The sequence below is a fragment of the Centropristis striata genome, chromosome 5, assembly GCF_030273125.1.
Source record: "Centropristis striata isolate RG_2023a ecotype Rhode Island chromosome 5, C.striata_1.0, whole genome shotgun sequence".
NCBI lineage: Eukaryota > Metazoa > Chordata > Actinopteri > Perciformes > Serranidae > Centropristis > Centropristis striata.
The window spans coordinates 15,152,328-15,160,334 of record NC_081521.1 but is presented as its reverse complement, the minus strand read 5'-3'; positions in this window follow the sequence as shown (position 1 = coordinate 15,160,334).

Genomic DNA, 8,007 nt, shown 5'->3' with positions numbered 1-8,007 from the left:
GGTTTGATCGGGATCGGTGTGCTATTACTTTTCTCTACAGAACATGATTTTTTTTCCGTGACGTAAGTCGCAAAAAACTGCCCAAAATTTTGCATTGAAATGAATGGGACAGCCAAAAAAAAATGAGCGAAAAAGAACAATAATTGGAGATTTTTCAACGTCTACTTCTCCGGCATAGAGACTCCATTTAAACTTGAAACAGTAGACACAAGTCTTGTGTATTGGTGTATTAATCGATGTATGTGTATTAATTTTCGATAGGTCATATAGTTTTTTATCAATCCTTGTTCAATGACCATGATCATTTTTAGAGAAATTCTGAGATTATAATGGGTGTGTATTGCACGGAATGTTCGTGTCACAGTGAGTGACATCATCGCCAGAGTGTAGAGGGAGAGAAAAAAATTGTCAAAAAATTAATTTGAAAACTGCGCTCCAGGCCGCAAATTCCACTCTACAGAAATAATTTATACATAGAAACGTAGGAAAATTTGTTTTCTCACTCACAATCCTCTGGTAAAGCTGTCAGAGTTATAGTTTGGGTGTAGGACGCACAGATGCGCCACCAACAACTCCCATATTAAAAACGCAGGAAGATTTCTGAAAAAGGCAGATGGAACAGTCTTTTTAGATCGCTCTAACAAAGCTATTTTTTCATTTTTTTTTTTAAAAACCCATATGTAGACGTTCAGGAAGCACTCAGGACGCTCAAAGTGAAGTCGGATCAATGATAGGTATTATGGTTTTGCCAAAAATGCTTTCTATTCGAGGCCAGAAATTTCAGTCTGTCCACCTCTGCTGTCACTATGCCGGAGCAGGTGTCAGTTAATTCTGTTGATTGCTTTGATCTGATTGCCTTTGATCTTTGATGTGATTACAGTTACAGATACACACACACACACACATGCGCGTAAGCGCGGACACTCCTCACACATGCATACATATGCTTCAAACACACACACAGGTAACTTTATGCGATTTTCACTACACACACACACACACGCATTTTGAGGTTAAAGGGCATAGTTTGAAATCTGAAGAATCTCATCATAGTGTACCGGCAGTAGCCCCCGTGGCCCTTTCAGAATTTCCCCAGAGGAAATTTTCTAGTTCTTTTTATTATGTTGCTTATTTATTATTATTTTTACTCTGTATCAAAAACATTTTGTTTGTTTTTTTGTCCAGATGTCAGTTGTTGGCATTAACAAAGCACATTTACCTGATTGCTGTATTTAATTTATATATTTTCAGTACTTTACTTGTTTTGTTAGGTGTGTGTGTTTGAATAAATAAAATAAAAAGTCAATTGCTGTCCTTTTTTAATTTCTATACTTAGGTTTTTATGGCATTTTCTATCTGCTTTGTGTAGCAGAGTGGTTCTTCAAGCAAGTTAGAGAGTTACAAGGGATTTTACAACTGTAAATGCAATCGGCTACTAGCCTGGGTATACCCAGACTGCCTTGCGCGCTCGAATTTAATTTCGAACTGCGGCAGGGTCTGGAAACTAACAAGGAATCTTAGCCCTGTTTTAGAGATCCAATCACAGAGCGGGGAGGGACGGTGAGACGATGACGCGTACTACTCGGCACTTGGAAGCTTTCCGGATCCAACATGGCTGCTGCAGACGCGAAACTCTCTTTAGCTGTAGATGGTGTTTTAAATAGTTTAGACATATATGTATATACATATAGTGATATATGTGTTCGGATACAAATCACAAGTTCACAAAACAGCGCTAAATTTGGCTGAATTATAAAAAGTATAAGTGGTAAAATGAAGAGCCATTTGGGAGCCGAAAGAGCTGGCTCTTCATGGTGTGCTGAGACAAATGATCCGGCTCACTAAAAAGAGACCAAATTCCCATCACTAATTGATCTGCTTCTCTCCTAATGACCCCTTGCCTTGTTAGTGACCTGTCAATCAAAGGTAGCCACGCCCCAAATCATACGATTCTTTATCTTCTATTTTCTTCTAAATGGGGCCATTATTTACACTATTAACATCAAATTATCTTGAAGAACTTTTTTACTGGCGATTGAGACCATGGTGTTGTCCTAAAAAAAATTCTGAGGTAATAAATCAAGTGAGAAGTTTTTCAAATTTTGCATTGAAATGAATGGACAGATCTCGGATCGGAGTCTCGTAAAATCCCTCTGGGGGCCTTTTTGTAATGGAGACACGCAGAGTGAGCGGACATTTGAGAGGGTGTGGCCTGAGACTTTCCCGGCAGCCACTCTTCCCCCTAAAGGAAACATGGCTTATTTTCACATTTTCATTAATTTATTGATTTCCACATTATTTTTATTTTTATTTTTACATTATTCATGTATTTAGTTTGATCCACTCGGTCCGATGACATTTGAAAGCTTTGAGATTAAATCCTTTTATTCACATCCAGGTGAGAGGAGTGCTAACAGGAAGAAGCTGCTCCAGCTGAAGATCTTTCATAGGAATGAACAGAGCCTTTCAGTTTCTCTGTATCGACTTCTTACAAAAATATTCTGAGATATTAGGACAAGATGTTTATCTGGAGGCTTTTTATGGAAGATTTCAACCCAGAAAGGTTTGAAGGTTGCAACGATGATGTTACCTGGTCACCTGACAGAGATTAGCCCCGCCCCTCAGACTCTGAGTGACACATAAAAAAAAAGATTTAATCTGTCGCTGACCTCCATCTGCTGCAAACACACACACACACACAATCTGATGTTCCAGATTGTTTTCATACAAAGAAACCCCAAAACAATAATAGAGTAATAAAAAATATATAATAGTTCATATTAATAGTATTATTAATAATTATTATTATTATTGCTATTATAATCATTATTTTGTTATTATTAACTAAAATGTGATCACATCATTGTGTGTGTATAAATAACGTAAAAATCTCTAGAAAAACATATAAAACTAGAAAATTTCCTCTGGGGAAATTCTGAAAGGGCCACAGGAGCTACTGCTGGTGTGTGTACACTATGATGAGATTCTTCAGAGATTTCAAACAATTAATACTAGTAATGTTATGATACTATAGTATATACAAGGAGCACACCTACAACAAGCATTCCTTTTCAAGTATTTATTTATACAGCAACCCATGCCCTTTAAAGTCAAAATATGTGTGTGTGTGTGTGTGTGTGTGTGTGTGTGTGTGTGTGTGTGTGTGTGTGTGTGTGTGTGTGTGTGTGTGTGTGTGTGAAACATGTGTATCTGGAGGAGTGTGAGGCCTTTGTCCCCTACCACCTCATCGGACGTGACCTGCACATCTGCCCCAGATGTTGAGGATGGTGAGTCATTTTCCTGCTTTTGTTCATTATTATTAAGGCAAAATAACACAATTTATGTCCATAAATGAATAGGTTATAGGCTAGGCTAAAGCTTAATTTGCGTGCTGCATGGATATTCCTCTACATTCATTCAGCAGTGGTGCAAATTGTGTCTTGACCTATCAACACATGGATAATTTGACTATTCAAATTAGCCATGTGTTGATAGGTCAATTACTTATTTTGACACAGCTTTTCTGACACACATTTGCCTCGCTGCTGAATGATTGGGGAAACACTGGTATGAAATTAATTTAATCTGTAATATACATGTTTCATTCGGTACAACCCCATACATTTCAAAAACGCATACTGATAACAATATCATCCACTGTGTTCAATAACTGTAGAATCTCACCATGTCTCAAACCAAGCTTAAAGTTTAATTTAATTAAATCTTCCAAACAAGCCATAGCCTATTCTTGATTGTTGTTTCGTTTCTGTAGTCACATAAAGTTACCTGTCTGTCTGTCTGTCTGTCTGTTTGTCTGTCTGTCTGTCTGTCTGTCTGTCTGTCCGTCTGTCTGTCTGTCTGTCTGGTTCTCTCTTTCTGTGAGAGATGTATGAACGGATGAAAGGATGAAAGGCTTTGGGGTCGACCAATCAGAGCACAATGATCAACGAAAATTAACAGCTGTGGAATCTTCCACCACAGTGAGGGCAGCCTGAGGTGGACAAACTAGAATTTCTGGCCTTGAATAGAAAGCATTTTTGGCAAAACCATAATACCAGCATCCTGAGTTCTTCCTGAACAGCTACATAAGAAATAGCTTTGCAAGAGAGATCTGAAAAACTGTTAAATATGTTTTTCTACAGAAATCTTCCTGCGTTTTTAATATAGGAGTCAATGGGGCTGTTGGTGTGAGTTGGTGGCACATCTGTGCGTCCTACACCCATTGTGAGTGAGAAGACAAATTTTCCTACGTTTCTATGTATAAATTATTTCTGTAGAGTGGAATTTGCGGCCTGGAGCGCAGTTTTCAAATTTATTTTTTTACAATTTTTTCTCTCCCTCTACACTCTGGCGATGATGTCACACACTCTGACACGAACATTCCATGCAATACACATCCATTATAATCTCAGAATTTCTCCAAAAATGATCATGGTCATTGAACAGGGATTGATAAAAAAAACTATATGACCTATCGAAACGTGGATTAGTACACCAATACACAAGACTTGTGTCTACTGTTTAAAGTTAAAATGGAGTCTCTAGGTGAAATTATGCCGGATAAGTAGACATTTGAAAATCTCCAATTATTGTTCTTTATTCGCTCATTTTTTTTCATCCGTCCCATTCACTTCAATGCAAAATTTTGCCAGATGACAGACAGATGTCTAACTCCACCCCCATCCCCAGCAAACACACCTGGTTACAGACAGACAGATGGACAAACACTCCAGTCAGATAAAACAAACACACCTGGTGACTGAAGGTGGAGAGTCAGCGAATCAAACACACCTCAGGTTCCTGACCTGTTAAACTCCACCCCTCTGCTGTCGCTGAGGCTGAAAACTAATGCACCCAAACACTGAAACACAAAACAAACACACCCTGTTATCATTTGGCAGGGGAGGAGATAAAGCTACAGGCTGACCTATGACCTCACACACACATGCACACCCCTCCCCCCTTAGCAACAGTGAGCGACCCAGTGACCCAAACATAGACAAGCTCGTTCATCCATCCCCCCGGGAGAGAGTGAGTGTGTGTGTGTGTGTGTGTGTGTGTGTCCTTGGTGTGTCTTTGCTGAGTTCAGCTGTTGTTGTTAACAGTTTGATGTGAACAGATCCATGAGCAGAACAACATGTGGATGAATGTTTCATGATGCATTCAATAGAAATATTAAATATCAGAACTGAGATTCAGATTCAGAAGAGGTAGAAACAGTAGAATCAGAAGAAACCATAGAATCAGTAGAAACCGTGGAAGCAGTAGAAATGGTAGAATCGGTAGAATCGGTAGAAATGGTAGAAAGTAGAAACAGTATAATCGGTAGTATCAGTTGTATCAGTAGAAGAAGTAGAAACAGTAGAAACTATAGAATCAGTAGAAACAGTAGAAGCAGTAGAAGCAACAGAAAATATAGAAGCAGTAGAATCAGTAGAAACAGCAGAAACAGGAGACACAGTAGAATCAATAGAAACAGCAGGAACAGGAGAAACTGTAAAATCAGTAGAAACAGAACAAACAGTAAAATCAGTAAAAACAGTAGAAACAGTAGAAGCAGTAGAAACACTAGAATCAGTAGAAATGGCTGAATCAGTAGAATCAGTAGATACAGTGGAATCAGTAGAATCAGAAGAATTGGGAGAAACGGTAGAAACACTAGAATCAGTAGAAACCATAGAATCAGTAGAAACAGTAGAAACTGTAGACACAGTAGAAACAGTAAAAGCAGTAGAAACAGTCGAATCAGTAGAAACAGTAGAATCAATAGAAACAGCAGGAACACTAGAAACAGTAAAATCAATAGAAACAGTATAATCGGTAAAAGCAGTAAAAACAGTATAATCAGTAGAAACAATAGAATCGGTAGAATAAGTAGAACCAGTAGAAACATTAGAAGCAGTAAAAACAGCTGAAGCAGTAGAAGCAGTAGAGTGCAGCGGTATCAGTGTTTCGGTAATTTCAGGTTCAGCAGCTGATTCTCTATTTTTACCTTCAGCTCTTCATTCATATCTACAAGCCGCTGCTGCTGCACTGCATGCTGGGAGGAGGAGGGGGGCTTCATGTGTTTGTGACACATGATGCTGTGAAACACTGTTAGCTCTCCTCACACACACACACACACACACACACTGGAAATACTCAATCCGACTGAAATAGTCCTTTCAAGCCCTTCACTCCAGCAGCAACAGAAATGTGACAAATAAAACTATGAAAGTGACTTATTATAACAATGTAAAACATTTTTTACTATTATACTACTACTATTTTTACAGTTACACTCACTCTCTCTCTGCCACGTTGTCTGTGGCCTCCTGCCTCGCTCGCTCACATGACTCCACACACATACACAATCACACACACAATATTTTGTTTTATATATAGTTACTGTTTATCTTATTTCTCTGCTTTATGAACAAACATCAGATGAACTGCAAGAAACAACGGAAACAACAAAACTCTAGAACCATCAGCAGAAACTCTAGAGACATCAGCAGAAACTCTAGAAGCAACAGTAGAAACTCTAGAAACATTATTAGAATCTCTAGGAACAACAACAAAAACTCTAGAAACATTAATAGAAGCTCTAGAAAAACAGTAGAAACTCTAGAAACATCAATAGAAACTATAGGAACAACAGTAGAAACTCTAGAAACATTAATAGAAACTCTTTCTCAGGAAGTGTGCTGTGATGTCATATCCTGTCACACTGATCCTCTACAGTCTGTTTTCTCATAATATAATTATATATAATTAAAGTAGCTGATTATATAAAATATACTCAAAACATAATTATATAAAACATGTTTTAGTCTGCAGTGACTCTCAAAATGGATACATTTCATAAAATATATGTGAGACAAGTCAATGACAAATATACAATTCATTAAGTACAAATATAGGAAATAAAGACAAAAACAATATATCAATGTGTCAGATGCTATTTTGTGTAGTAGAAGAGTGAATGTGTTTCTCTCTCTCTCTCTCTCTCTCCAGACTGTTGGATCTGAAACTGTGGCTACTGATTGGACACGGCCCAACACATCCAGAGGTCAATGGTCAAATACAGCTCTGTGTGTGTGTGTGTGTGTGTGTGTGTGTGTGTGTGTGTGTGTTACAGCATCACTTCCTGTGTGAACCATCTAAACACACACCTCAGACTGTTAGATCAGATGTTTCACTTCCCTGTTGTTCCTGTCCGTCCCTGATCATCCTGATCGTCTCTGATCAACCTGATCGTCTGATCATCCTGTTCGTCCCTGATCGTCTCGGTTTGTCCTTGATCGTCCTGATCGATTCTATTAGTTCCCGATTGTCCTGATCATCCCTGATCATCTCTGTTCCTCCCGGATCGTCCTGTTCCTCCCTGATCATCTCTGATCATTCCTGATCATCTCTGTTCGTCCCTGATCGTCTCTGTTTGTCCCTGATCGTCTTGGTTCGTCCCTGATCATCTCTGTTCCTCCCAGATCGTCCTGTTCCTCCCTGATCACCTCTGTTCATCTCTGTTCATCCCTGATCGTCTTGATTCATCCCTGATCATCTCTGTTCGTCCCTGATCGTCTCTGTTTGTGCCTGATCATCTCTGTTCGTCCCTGATCTTCTTGGTTCGTCCCTGATCATCCCTGATTCTCCTGATCATCTCTGTTCGTCCCTGATCTTCTTGGTTCGTCCCTGATCATCCCTGATTCTCCTGATCATTTCTGTTCATCCCTGATCATCTCTGTTTGTCCCTGATCGTCTCTGTTCGTCCCTGATCATCTTGGTTCGTCCCTGATCGTTTTGGTTCGTCCCTGATCATCCCTGATTCTCCTGATCATTTCTGATCGTCCCTGTTCGTGCTGGGGACATTTTAACTCTTTCTGTGTCTGCAATGATAAACTTAATCCCAACTAAACTGTGTAAATACTTGAAACGTAATAACTAATAGGTTGAGTGTTTGTTGGTTCTGACTTCTCGTGGAGAAACTCTGAGAAACCTGACTCATTCACTCTCAGTTTAAATCAA